Below are 14,972 nucleotides of genomic sequence, written 5' to 3'. Positions count from 1 at the left end.
GCCTCTGGGCACTATGTAAAACAAATAATAATATTAATAGCATTTAGAAGTATACTATTAGGGACCTAGTAGACAGGAAATCATGGAAAAGACTTATTAGGGCATCTCATTAATCCATTTTCCAGTGCAGGTTTATACTGTCCAGTCTAAATTCTTATTCAACCAATAAGACATCTAACACTATTCCAGGAAGATTATTCCACAGTTCAATAGATAATAAAAACAACAATAACAGCACATATATATATATACTATCACACAATTCAGTTACAAACATTGGATCAAGTTCATCACCTGCATAAATGGTCCCATTGAAACCAATGGAGTTGTGTCCACATATGCTGGTGGACAATTTGGTCCATTAAGTACAACTAAATCTATTATTAAGGCCACCAAACGCACAGGTTTCACTGTTATTAATTCTCCTATGCCCCGTGAGGTCAATGTTAGCCCCATTTTAAGGATGGGAAAACTGAACAGAGAGGTTAAATGTTTTGCCCAAGGCTACAGAGTCAGTGTCGGAGCTGAGATTGGAATTGCTGTATTCATACCACTAAAATACCCTTATATCCCCTCCCCTCTAGCGCACACCTTAGTTGGAATTTTTTCCTATATTCTCAATCTAATTGTACTTTTTAATTTCACCCAATTAATCTTACTACCTAATATCCCCTTGTACCACCAATTTCAATGGAGTTACTCCCAATTTACCCTTGTGCATGACGAAAATCAGGTCCTCAGATTTTATTTTTGTCAATTAACCCTAAACTGCCATCTGCACAACTCTCTCACGGGACTTTGCAAGTCACTTAACTGTTTAAGTTGTAAAGTTGGGCACCTTAGTACTTCGTCATAGTATCTGAGCACGTTCCACTTAATATCAACAGCAAAGTCCCTAGTGGATGACTGCTCCTATGCCGTTTCAAGATTACCTTTAACCCCATCTTGGCAAGGGACTGCAGTAAAGGGACTGAAAGAACTAAGTCTTTATTGTTAATACTTATAGTTTCATATTTGGCCAGAATTGCTCAGGAAAGTCAGTGAAGGTCTCCCAAACCTACACTGGAGAGCAGAAGAACTGAGAGCAGAATCTTGTACAGAAAGTTTTCAGAGTAAGAAAAACATTTTGTGTTAGTGTCAATGCGATTTTTTTTGGAAAGATGCTGATTGAGGGTCTAATTAGTTGGGGATGCCAAGAGAGTTTTCCTGTGCATTAATTTATAGTTAAGAGTTATTGTTACTTTTCTGAAATTATCTGAGGTCATTAAATCAAATGCACTGAGAAACAGAGAACTGTTAAAATCCAGGTGCTTAGTGTACCTTAACCAATAGGGATTAATATTTTCTACTTGTTTAATGGAATAAGGAAATTTGCAAATGACTGTTTTGTTGTACAGTAATTGCATATGTTGTTTAGCTACTTGAATACTTAGATATTGTTTAAAAATAAGATCTGTGCAAGGCATCCAGTATTGTACAGTACTGTACAGAATTACTGTATAATGAAGTGGAGGATCAGGCCCAATAGTTTCCTTGTAGACTTTACTAGCCAAAAGGACATACATCCAATTAACAGGTGGTACCTCAAAGCTCCCCAAGCACTCCAGAACTTCTCTGAGTGACACTCGTTTGAACTCTAGCAAAGAAGACTGCATTTATTTCCCAGATATTGGGCCTTTTGGGAGTCCGACAACCCCATCTGACTCTGAATAACCTTGTAAGTAGTCATTTACAATGCACTGCAAATGTATGCTTTATAAAACTTATAGAGTTTGCTATGTACGTCAGACAAGACAAAACAAACGAAGACAAGACAAAGGAAAGGAAACAAAAGGAAAGGAAAGGAAAAAGGCAAAGGAAGGTGTGGGGAGATTACTGGTGAACAAGGTGGAAATGATTCTTGAGAGGAATGGGCTTTGAGGATCTAAGGGAGAAGAGAGAAGGAAATTGGCAGACAAGAACTAGGAAATTGCTCCAGGAATAGGGGTAGGATGAGAGGTGGTATAATGCTAAGGGAAGTGAAAGGAGCATGAACTGAGAGGAGTAAAGGGAATGAGAGGGAGTGGACACAAAGGAGAACAGTGAAGTAGGAATGGGAGGAATTAGGAAGGGTTTGGAAGCTGGAAGCAAGAATCTTGAACCTGACATGTTAGAAGATCAGTGAAGAGATTTAAGGAGGGATTGTTGTGACTGGAGCAGTGGGGAAGGAAAATAGCGTTAGCGGCAATTGTTTTGGATAGAAGGGAGAGGAGTCAGAGGTGTCAGAAAGGACAAGGTTAATCAAAGTGAAGAATGAGCAAGGTACGGAAAAGGGTTATAACTGGGAGCCATTACAGAGAATGAAAAAAGAGGACTTAGCCAGAATTTGAATACAAAGGAAGGAGACTGAGGAGTTGATAGTGACCCCAAGTTACATGCTGGGGAGATGGGAAAAATATTGGTGTTGTCAGTGAGAAAGAGGTAGACAGAAATGGAGAAAGATTAAAAGAAGAGGTGCAAAGCTGTGCTTTGGATAGATTGAATTTAAGATAGTAGTGGGACATCCAGACTGTGTGTTACTTAGGTCTGAGGCCCTGTCTTTTTATTTTCCTGCTCACATCAGTGTTGCAATATAAGAGCAAAGTGTGCAAATGCATTCTTGCTCCATCTTCTTAACCATATCTGAATGTTGGTTTGTGTGTTCCTTTATTTAAATATATATTCTCACCCTATGTGCTGAGAATGCTGACAAATTTATGCTGAAATTGCTTCTGTAAAGCCATTACTTTTATTGTTGTATTTAAAATAATAAATTACAACAGTGTAATTTGTCTGGTTTTTAGTTGACCTCATCCTCAAAAGGAACAGCTATATCATAGATGTTTTAAGAGATCTAATGACAAACTATTTTCTACAAAGGACATAATGGAAGAACAAAAACAACAGTCTCAAAACTGAGGAATGAAATGTTACCAATAAATTGATGCACTTCAGCATTAATGTTCTTTCATTTCTTCTGATTATGAGGCCATACTTAAAAAATCTGAAAAGTACTATAATCTCCTGAATTATTACATATTACTTGGCAAAGTAAGTGTGCACTCAGAGTGCAATATAAATAATAAATAGTAAAGTCATTAAATACTGAATGGTTTCACAATTTGTACTAAATTAGTTACTAAAAGCTCTTGTTTCATATGCTTCTCCATTTTGTGGTTTGTCATAGGCACTAGAATAAAAACCATGAAGATATATCTATGTGCCATAAGTAATGTTGCACTTTTTCCCAAAGCAAAATGGCAAATTTTATGTGGCAACATTAAATTTCATAAACACATATTTGAATGGTTATGATCAATTCAGCAATGATTTATGATGCTGGAAAAGCTGAAGAAATAAATAATCTCCACACACTCATTACCCACTGAGGCTTTACTTTGTTAAAAAAACTGTTTTTTCTAGGTGTTGTGGAGAATGGAGAGGGGAGAATTGGGTACATCCCTTGTCTCATAAATTATCAACTCCCCCAGCCACTCGTTTCTAAATCATAGAATTATAGAATTGTAGGACTAGAAGGGACCTTGAGAAGTCATCTCTAGTCCAGTCTCCTGCACTCAAGGCAGGATCAAGCATTATCTAGACCATCCCTGACAGGTGTCTGACCAACCTGCTCTTAAAAATCTCTAATGATGGAGATTCAACAATCTCCCAAGGCAATTTACTCCAATACTTAACTACCCTGACAGTTAGGAAGTTTTTCCTAATGTCCAGTCTTGCTGCAATTTAAGCCCATTGCTTCTTGTCCTATCCTCAGAGGTTAACGAGAACAATTTTTCTCCCTCCTCCTTGTAACAACCTTTTATGTACTTGAAAACTGTTATCATGTCCCTTCTCAGTCTTCTCTTCATCAGAACAAATCTAAGTTTTTCAATCTTCCCTCAGAGGTCATGTTTTCTAGACCTTTAATCATTTTTGTTACTCTTCTCTGGACATTCTCCAATTTGTCCACATCTTTCCTGAAATGTGGTGCCCAGAACTGGACACAATACTCCAGTTGAGGCATTATCAGCACAGAGTAGAGCAGAAGAATTATTTATTGTGTCTTGCTTTCAACACTCTTGCTAATACATCCCACCATGATGTTTGCTTTTTTTCAACAGTGTTAACATGTGATCCACTATGACCCCCAGACTCCTTTCTGCAGTACTTCTTCCTAGGCAGTCATTTCCTATTTTGTATGTGTGCAACTGATTGTTCCTTCCTAAGTGAAGTACTTTGCATTTGTCCTTATTGAATTTCATCCTGTTTACTCAGGCCATTTCTCCACTTTGACCAGATCATTTTGAAATGTAATCCCATCCTTCTCAGCACTTGCAACCCCTCCCAGCTTCGTATCAACCACAAACTTTGTAAATATGCTCTCTATGCCACTATCTAAATAATTGATGAAGATATTGAACAGAACCGGACCCAGAACTGATTCCTGCAGAACTCCACTTGATATGTCCTCCCAGCTTGACTGTGAAGCACTGATTACTCTCTGGGAATGGTTTTCCAACCATTTATGAACCCACTGTATAGTAGCTCCATCTAGGTTGTATTTCCCTAACTTGTTTATGAGAAGGTCACACAAAACAGTATCAAAAGTTTTTCTAAAGTCAAGATATACCACATCTAATACTCCCTCCTTCCCCTCCACCCCAACTACAAGGCTTGTTACCCTGTTAAAGAAAGCTATCAGATTGGTTTGACCGTTTTTGTTCTTGACAAATCCATGCTGACTGTTACTTATCATCTTATTATCCTGTAGGTGTTTGCAAATTGATTGCTTACTTATTTGCTCCATTTCTTCTCAGGTACTGAAGTTAAGGTGACTAGACCATAATTTCCTGGGTTGTCCTTATTCCTCTTTTTATAGATTGGCACTATACTTGCCCTTTCCCAGTCCTCTGGAATCTCTCTCATCTTCCGTGACTTTTCGAAAATAAATGTTAATGTCTCAGATATCTCTTCAGTCAGCTCCTAAGAGTATTCTAGGAATACTCCTAAGAGTATTCATCAGGCCCTGGTGACTTGAAGACATTTTACATTTATAATTTTTAACTTGTTCTTTCCCAATTTTAGCCTCTGATCCTACCTCATTTTCACTGGCATTCATTATGTTAGATGTCCAATTGCTACTAACCTTTTTGGTGAAAACTGAAACAAAAAAGTCATTTAGGACTTCTGCCATTTCCACATTTTCTGTTATTATTTTCCCCCCATCATTGAGTAACGGGCCTACCTTGTCCTGGGTCTTCCTCTTGCTTCTAATGTATTTATGGAATATTTTCTTGTTACTCTTTATGTCTCTAGCTAGTTTACTCTCGTTTTGTGCCTTGGCCTTTCTAATTTTGTCCATACATACTTCTGTTGTTTGTTTATAATTTGTTTACATTCTTTGTAATTTGACCTAGTTTCCACATTTTGTAAGACTCTTTTTTGTTTCAAATCATTGACGATCCCCTGGTTAAGCTAGGGTGATCTCTTGGCATATTTCCTATGTTTCCTATGCAGTGGGATAGTTTGCTCTTGTGCCCTTAATAATGTCTCTTTGAAAAACTGCCAACTCTCTTGAACTGTTTTTCCCCTTTGACTTGCTTGCCATGGGATCTTACCTACCAACTCCCTGAGTATGCTGAAGTCTGCCTTCTTGATGGTTTATTCTCACTTAAGCTGATGGAACAAGAAGCATGTCATCTCTGCAGAACAGAGCATTTAGAGCAGCAGAAGGAAAACACAAGACTCAGCACTCCTCCTCCCCTGATAACACAGTGCTGCTTTGTCTGGCAGAGTTGGATCCCCTTTAACTACTCTCTTCTTTACTATTCCTTGCCCTAGCCAAGTTGTCAGCGATGTGAGACCTGGTTTCTATATGCAGAATTTTCCATCAGGATTATAGAACAGTTTTCCACTTTTCTGAATTAGCATTTTTTTCTGATCAATTTCAAGGAGAGCTGTTTTACCCAAAATGCATCAGGAACATTCTCCTTATCTGCAGCACATCTGGGCAATGCCATAAGCAACAGTGATCGAGAAGGAACCACCAGAAAATGAAAAGGAGTTTTGCATCTTCTGATGTACCCCAAGTGTGCTTGAACATCACGAAGATATAAAGGAGTAGGTGGTATCTTTGAGGGATTTTCCTCACCAAATCCTTCCTCCCATCATATTTCTTAAATCCCCCTCCTCATCCATGTCCATGTAACTGATGTTCATCGGAATGTCTCCTCTAGGACATTCTTCTTCTGGAATACTTCTCTATCTCCCAGTGGGAACTAGAACTCCTGGTCTCCATGGTTTCAACCATATGTCCCCATACCCAGCTACAATCCCCATGCACGCGCATCCTTTTCAGACTATGTGTCCAACTAGCGTATTTTGTATGGGTCGGAAAGTGGCATTTATGTTTTTAGGCCTTAGAAATGTTTGACTACTGCAGGTAGTTTTGCAAGAAGGGCACATAATATTTTCTTCCTTTTTTGCTCTCATACACAAGGAGAGAGAAAAAGAGAAATTGCTTGCATGCTAAAAGAAGAATCAATACTGTAAACCACAACTCTGTGGCTTAAAAGTTGCTCAACTTTAGTCTTCTGTCCACTGGCCAAAAAAAGAAAGGAAAAAAACCCTGACTTTTTTAAAATCAACATCTTTAAAGGCAGTAAATGGAGATAGCAAAATAATGTTGCTGATGCTCAGTAAAACATTTAATTCAGTTACATCATAGTCTAAAATTTCCTCTCTCTCACTCCTCAGGGCATATTTATACTATATTTTTGTTATATTAAGCTGTAATGTACGTCATAACATAGATTCTCTAATGTTGTCTCAGGTAATTGCACCTCTCTGTGCCAACAAGGAAACCCAGGATGGATTCACCACCAGGGAGGACAAGCAGTGTTAGTACTTCAACCTTCCCTCAGAGTTCCTGCCAGAGTGGGGACAGGTTTAATTTATAACTGGGGCACTACAGGAATCTAGCTGACTGCAGTGTCTTAAACAGCTAGATAGATCCATCAATGCCCCTCAGTGCTAATTTACAACACTGCTACTTTTTCAGTCTGGAGGTTCTTGAAAAGACTGGTGATTCTTCCCATTTGTGTCAAAGTTTAGTTATGTGTTTTAATGATTTTTCACTAGCAGTCTAAGACAAAATTTGAACCCACATCTCCCAAGGTGAAAGAACCCACTGCAACACCTAGTTCTTCACTGGTTATTTAGCATCATAGAAGGGTAGGAATGGAAGGGACCTCAGTAGGTTATCCAATCCAGTTCCCTGCACGAATGGCAGGACCAAGTAATAACTAGACCATTCCTGACAGGTGTTTGTCTAACCTGTTCTTAAAAGCCTCCAATGACAGAGATTCCACAACCTCCCTAGGCAATTTCTTCCAATGTTTAACTACCCTGACAGTTAGGATGTTTTTCCTAATGTCTAACCTAAACCTCCTTTACTGCAATTTAAGCCCATTGCCTTTTGTTCTATCCTCAGAGGTTAATGAAAACCATTTTTCTCCCTCCTCCTTTTATGTACTTGAAAACTATTATCATATTCCTCTCAGGCTTCTGTTCTCCAGACTAAACAAACCCTATTTTTTCAGTCTTTCCTCATAGGTCATGTTTTCTAGACCTTTAATCATTTTTGTTGCTCTCCTCTGGATTTTTTCAATTTGTCCACATCTTTCCTGAAATGTGGCACCCAGAACTGGACACAGTTGAGTTGAGGCCTTATCATCATGGAGTAGACTGGAACTTTACTTCTTGTATCTTTCTTACAACACTCCTGTGAATACATCCGAGAATGATGTTCACTCTTCTTGCAACTGTGTGACATTGTTGGCTCATATTTAGCTTGCGATCTACTATAACCCTCAGATCCCTCTCCGCAATACTCCTTCCTAGGCCACTGTGGTTGACTGCATTAGGAAACACTAACAATTTCTGAACAAGATATCAAATTAAAATGTAATTCTTAATAAAAATTATTTCCAAAATCACTGAAGGATGTAGACCGACTAATGTATTTTTTCTAGGTGCACATTCTTTGTACTGTGTCCATCTGCCTACTTAAATAGCTACTAATACACAATAAAGTTAATTGTTTCATTCTAATTTTCCCAAGGCTGTTGAATTAAATTCTGAATTCTAAAGTAGCCAGAAATGTCCCCAACTACATTAACAATATGTAACATTTCTGTTATGGTATCACCTAGAGGTTTCAACCAGGTTTGGACCCCACTGTGCAAGGCACTACACAAAACTATAGGGCAAGATTGTGCAACCCTCATGAAGTCAATGGGACTACTTCTGTGAGTAACTGCTCCTCAGTGTGAGTAAGGGGTTCAAAATTGGTCCACAGTAATGATAATTTCTGCTCCCAAAAGACAACACCCACCAACAGCAAACCTCCATTATAGCCACATAGGCTATGTACACCTGACAGTGGCAAATTCACCACCATCAGATCAATCTATCTAAATCGATTGAGCAGAACTGAAGACCCACTCAATCGATCCAGTCGATTCAATTAAACCATCTACTGAAAAGGCGTAGCGCTGTGTTGACGGGAATGCATTTCCTGTCAGCACAGCACAGTGGAGACGGTGTGCTAAAGGGAAGTTATGAAGTCAATGGGAGTTACGCAAGCTAACTCCCATCGGCTGCCACCAAATTTCTGGATAAGTGTAGACTAAACTTCAGTAACAAAGACACTACCTCTGATCCCTTCACATATCTATTTCAGACAGTGAAAATTTGAAGAGAGTGTAGCAAAATGACACATTTATCTCTGCTTGAAAGGCAACAAGGTGGCACCACACAAGTCTTAGTTTCACATGCTTTGTTGAAAGGACATTGTTTCTCAATATAACTTATAAAGTGCTTAAGGCCAAATCCTGGGCTGTAGACCAAGCTTAAATAAACCGACTTTCTGCAAGAGAGTTCTAGAGAGGTTGTAGGGGAATGGAGTCCTCCTTCCCACATGCCAGCTCAGTTGCTACTGGGCTGTAGTAGTGGCTGCTAATCCTGCAAGGAAATTTGGCCCGTGATTGGGCATAGTTGTGGAACCATGAGCCCTGCTCTTGTGTGCATTAAATCCATCAAATCTTTCCTGCTGTGGAAATAGCTGACACAACACTTCTTAGAACCTGGGAAGGGCAAAGAGCAGAATTCCCAGCAAAGTTTCCTCGGGATATTAGCAAACAGACTTAATCTACATGTTCAGCACCTGGTGAGTGCAGAGATGGACTGTATGAAAAAATCTTAGATGGGTAAATAGAGGACAGCCTCTCTCCTACCTGTTCCTCCATCCCCATGTAGTAGAGCCACAGGGTTCCTGCAAACGTGGTGGCATTACGGATGGTGGTGGGTTAGATGTATCTCAAAGTATTTACTCCGTTAAAGTATACTGAATATGTACCATATAATAAATGTATTTGATATAAATTCATAGAAAAAATTGTTGTACATATTTCAAGCTCATTAGTATGGAACCAATCACTTTGTGCCTAGAAAATAATCATAACTAGCTAACTTTCAAAACATATTCAGAAGATTAAACAAAGAGCTGCCAAATATTTTAACTATTCATATTATAAACTATATAAACTATTAATATTTATTTAGTTTGTTATTCCAGCTGGATTTGTGTAGGGTTTTTTGTCATAGTCTCCAGTCCTTTTTTATTTTTTTGCCCCAGTACAAAAACCTGCCGGTAGATTTCTTTCTGGGAAATACTAAGGGCCATATTAAGTTATCAGTTATGTAGAATAATAAGAATCAATAAATTTTGATACTATATCAGGAACAAAACTTTCTATCAGCCAGATCATGCCTTTATGCAGAAATACCTAGCTGTGTCATCAGGAATGTCCCAAATGGTTCAGGGGTTTCTACTGGATGCAGAGGGAGTTTCCCTGCCCTCCACTTCCACTCATTCTCTACTTTCAGATCAATTATGCCACCCTTTCCGCACAAGGTGGGGTTCCCTCCACACACAGGTGGCCCTGAGTATTCATCAAAATGATCAAAACTCCACTTGTCAATCATCTATCTGTGTCCCTAAAGAAGCAGCCTTGTTTATAATTTGTTTTTAAGATTATCTTGATTTGATATGCATGGCAACTAGTGGACAAATCCTGCACTGGGACAAATTTGACCATTACTTTTGTGTCACATTAACCAAGATTTTCTATCTATCTATATTTGTTATTCTTTCCTGAAATTTTAATGTAATGTATTTAGAACCTGTCGTCGCATTTCATTTATGATTTGGAAATCAAAGTCAAGACATAATGTCCTGCAATGCATACAGTAAATGTTTAATGAAACTTGAATTAATTTCATGGTAAATCCACACCTGCCTGGACAAGGGAGGCAGGAAAGTCTATGGAAAACATGTAATAGAAGGATCAGCAGAAAGATCCTTGTTTGTGCAAACATCACCTTAATGCTCAGAAGAGAGAAAGCCACCCGGAGAATCCAGAGACTTGTAACACACAATAAACTTAAAGTCTAAATCAAAGCCTATTGAAGTCAATGGCAACGCTTTGACTGACTTCAATGCACTTTGGTTCAGGCTCTTAAAAACCAAGTATTATTCTGGGGCTGTACCATGCCATCAGTTTTTAAGCAGAAGTCCCCATTGAAATCAGTGATAAGTTCGGCCTTAAAATCGATATCCCAATATGGCTCCCATAATCTGGGAAGGGACAGCACAGTGAAATTATATCGATAATAACAAGTTAGCATATATGACTTCCTAACAAGCAACACAGAGTATTTTAAGCCGTATCAGAAAAAGTAAATTAGCTAGAAAATGTCAGCCTTTTTCAGACCACCGGAACTGAAATTAAACTACACCACCACATCGATCCACTCCACAATCTAAATGGTTAATATTTATTTATTCTCCCAACATTTGCAAATGGATCAAGTACAGCAGATAACTTTGACACAAATCGAGAGAGTGGCAATAAACCAGAATAACACACCACATATGCTCCCAAAAGTTTGTAGAAACAATCTGTACAAGACTACTGAAAAATGATTCATGCTGTTACTGATCCTGTGCTCTGGCCCCTGGTGACCACAGGTTTCCTGTGCAGTTAAACTGCTAAAGCGCATATTGAGAGCGGGTGCACTGAAAAATAACAGGTGCTGTAAGCATATCAGAAATTGAATGCTATGGTCCAAACTACCTGGCAGAATGAGCAATAAGTGAGATCCAACTCAAACTGAAAGGAAAGAATTTTTGTAAAATTACCTTGTTTGAAAGCTGTAAAAAAAAAAAATAAGTAGAAGCAGGATGGCGCGTGCTTAGGAAAACCCTCCTCTCTGAGCTGAAGAACAACTTGTCAACCTTCAGTATCTGACACTGATGAAGGAAGTGACTAGAATGATAAAACGTCATCTAGCAGTGTGATATATTTTGTCTTTATAAGGAAATAATGCTTACTTTGGGCAAAACCCCCCCTCATCACCTGATTACTCACACAGAGCTGGTCACATTAAAATGTAGAGCTCTTTCCACTTCCTCTTTATCTCTCAAAAGCATTTCTCTCTCTCTCTCTTTCTCACCACATACACGCACACATACACACCATTTATGCCTTCTCTCTTTCTAAATTAAACAATTACAGTTTCAGGTCATAGTTCTCAATTAAACTAAGGCTCAGTGTATAGAAGGAGCTTTAAAGTGGGTGTGAATGTAATTTTCACCCACTTTAATCCACCTCTCCACTGCCAGAGTAGTGTACAGGGGCCTTAAAGAAACTGAAAATCAGGCTCTCAGTGTGTAAAAATGACTTTTCAGTACTTTGGGAACTTGGGGTGAAGTCCTGGTCCCATGCAAGTCCATGGCAAAACTCCCATTGATTTCCACAGGGCTGGGATTTCACCCTTTTTCTTTTGATTCTTTTGAGCAGTTTCTCCTACTGTTTTAACTTCAGTGAGGTTACTGCTGAGGAGGAAAAAAAGACCCTTCATCAAAAATAAATCAAGCACCATTCACCAGACAATCTGACTAACTGGACCACCATACTCCTGCAGATGTAGAGTGTTTAGGAAACCCTCACCTGAAATATAAACCCCACTGCATCACCCCACTGCATCACCGATGCAAATACAGTGATCTTGGAATGGATGTTATAAAGGTATGGTATCACAGTGAAACTTGCATAGGGGTTCTCTCTACACTAGACAACCTCATGTTTTAGGAGACCACCCCAATACTGCTCAGCTGTTATGAGTAGATTACCTCTGATAAACAATAGATTTTTGTTGGTCCCTGATGTAGTGTAATCAATGAAAAAGAATTAGAGATGACTGGAGCTCAGCAAACACTCATCAGAGATCTTATGAAAAGAAAGATCCAATTTGCAGAGCACATTTTAAGAGGTTCAGCAGGTGATGCATATTTACAAGCGATGGAAGAGAAAGTCGATGACAGAAGAACACAAAGCAGAAAAAGAAGAATTTAGATGGATAATGTGGTATCGTGGGTCAAGTGACCAGATGGCAAGTGTGAGAAATCGGGACAGGGTGGGAAGTAATAGGCGCCTATATAAGACAAAGCCCTAAATACCGGGATTGCCCCTATAAAATTGGTACATCTGGTCACCCTAATCTTGGGTGAATCAAAAGGACTATTCATTCACAAAGAGATTAACAGAGCGTCGTACAGAATGGGATATAATGGGTTGCAAACCTCCAGTAGTGGAGATGCCACAGAAGAAGATATAGCTGCGGAAAATAGGTTTCACCATATAGAAATACCTAGTATTGCGTAGCATTTATATAGTGTTTTTTATTTTTAAAGTGTTTTACAGACATGAATTAATCCTCACAATCTCCCTGTGATGTATATAAGTATTACTATCCAGGTGGGGAACCTGAAGCAGAGACATTAAGGGACTCATTCAAAGCCACAGAGTACTAGAGCTGGGATTCGAATGCAGGAATCCCTAGCGCCCAACCCTATGCTCAGAACACCATCTTGTTGCATGTGCTATAAATGCAGCATGCTACTTATTAATATTAGTCCTGGGACAAAACTGGAACCTTATTGTATTGGGCCTTTGAACCTGTACACAAGCAGGGAGTGCAATGTCCCACATCTCAAACTCAGGTCCGGGAGACCCAAGATAGCTAACACATCCTGACCTCCACCCAATATCTGCTGAGTGCTGAAACCTGGTGGGCCAAGAAGCTAGTTGGACTATAGCCTCAGTCAAGGCACCACGCACAGAAGCCCTGATTGAGGGGATCGCCCAACTGCACTGATTGGTTCGACTAGGCTATTTAAGCCAGAAGCAGGCACAATACGTTTGTCTGAGAAACAAAGTGATTTCCTGTTGTGGCTGCCTTTGACCCTGCTTGTGCCTGCCTCCTGCACCCAGCCCTGTTCCTGTGCCACTCCTGGCTCCTGCCTCATCCCTGTCTTCACTCCTGTTCCCACTGTGCTCCTGCTCCATGCTTGATCCTTGCCTCTGCTCCAGTTTCTGCCCTTTCACCTTGCTTCTAATCATCAGGTACCAGTCCTGGCTCCAAAACCAGCTTCTGACTCTGGCTTGACCCTTGGCTCTGGCATTTGGTATCTGACCTCAGCTCTGACCCTCAGCTTCAAATCCTGGTTCTGACTCTGGCTTGACCCTTGGCTCTGGTAATTGGCAGTTGACTCTGGTGCTGACTGTTGGCTTTGTTCCCCATTCAGTCCAGTATCCTGTCTCCAACAGTGCTAGATGTTTCAGAACACACAGTAGGCAGATGTAGGATAATCTGCCCTCAGTTAGGTCTCATTCAGGTCTCTAATAGTTGGATTGTTTTAAGTCCTGAAGCATGAGGTCTAAAATCCCTTCCACAAGCTTTTGTTGTCATTCATTATGATAACTTTGGATATTCTTATGTATATAAATGTCTAGTCTCGTTTTGAATCTAGCTAAGCTCTTTACTTCAGTGACTTCCTGTGGCAAGGAGTTCCACTGTCTAATTATGCATTCTTTAAAAAATATTTCCTTTTTTCAGTTTTGAATTTGCCAACTTTTGAATTTCACTGAATGTCTTCATGTTCTCGTTTCATGAGACAGAGAGAAAAGAAGCTCCTGATCTACTTTCTCTAGACCGTTCATTATTTTATGTGCTATTGTCATGAGCCTCTTATTGGTCTCCTCTCTTAAATAATTAATTGTAATCTTTTCAATTCCTCTTCATGAAAGCTCTTTCAGGCCCTTAATCATTCTCATTGCTCTTCTCTGAACTCCCTCTAATTCTGTAATATTCTTTCTGAGATGGAATGGTCAGTTCTGCACAGAGTATGCTAGATGAGGTCACACCAGCGAATTTAGATAATGACATTAGAACATTTTTGGTATTCTTCATCCAATTCCCTATGTATCTCAACATTTTGTTTGGTGTGTTTTGGATTGGTTTTATATTTACCACAGCTGTGCATTAAGCAGAGATTTTAATTGAACTGTTTACAGTGACCCCGAGGTCTCTTTCCTGAGTTGATAGTCAATTGAGAACCTTTTAAAGTGTAGGAGTAGCTAATTATTTTCCCTCAAGTATGCATTAAATTGTATTTAACAGCACTGAACTTCATTTGCCATCATGTTGCCCATTCACCTAGCTTGTTTAGCTCCTCTCAGTCCCTGACTAAAATAAAATAACTTTGTATCATCTGCAAATTTAGTTAAATTTAGTTACCTTGCAGAAATCGTGTGAGAACAATTCCCAGGGGATTTTGCTCTATGGGAATGGAAACCTTACCAGAACACTTGATTTCATGCGATTTCCACCATTTGGGGCTGAAATCCCCCTATGACAATTCACAAGAATTTTATACAGTCAAATCCAAATCTTAACCATAGCCCTGATTCAGCCTTGAACCCAAAAAGCAAATCCTAATCTAAATGTTAGTCACATCACTTAATGCACTACTGGAAGGGCCTTGGATA

General features: G+C 39.3%; 1 protein-coding gene across 2 annotated transcripts in view; it reads right to left on the bottom strand.

Annotated features, from left to right (window-relative positions):
• LCP1 (lymphocyte cytosolic protein 1) overlaps nt 1–14,972 on the bottom strand; it is a 68,844-nt gene that overhangs the window by 29,138 nt on the left and 24,734 nt on the right. Inside the window, exon 1 of one of the 2 annotated variants that reach the window (XM_067563130.1) lies at nt 11,282–11,382. The exons of the other annotated variant lie outside the window; for it this stretch is intronic. The gene's annotated coding sequence lies outside the window, so the exon portion shown is untranslated. Of the gene's footprint in view, nt 1–11,281; nt 11,383–14,972 lie in introns of those variants that run through there. 2 annotated transcript variants of the gene reach the window in all.

Source organism: Emydura macquarii, unplaced genomic scaffold (genome assembly GCF_026122565.2).
Source record: "Emydura macquarii macquarii isolate MOO-44397 ecotype Brisbane River unplaced genomic scaffold, CSIRO-AGI_Emac_v2 contig_2473, whole genome shotgun sequence".
NCBI lineage: Eukaryota > Metazoa > Chordata > Testudines > Chelidae > Emydura > Emydura macquarii.
Note: the sequence above shows the minus strand (reverse complement) of the source record. Positions and strands in the feature narration are given on the sequence as shown.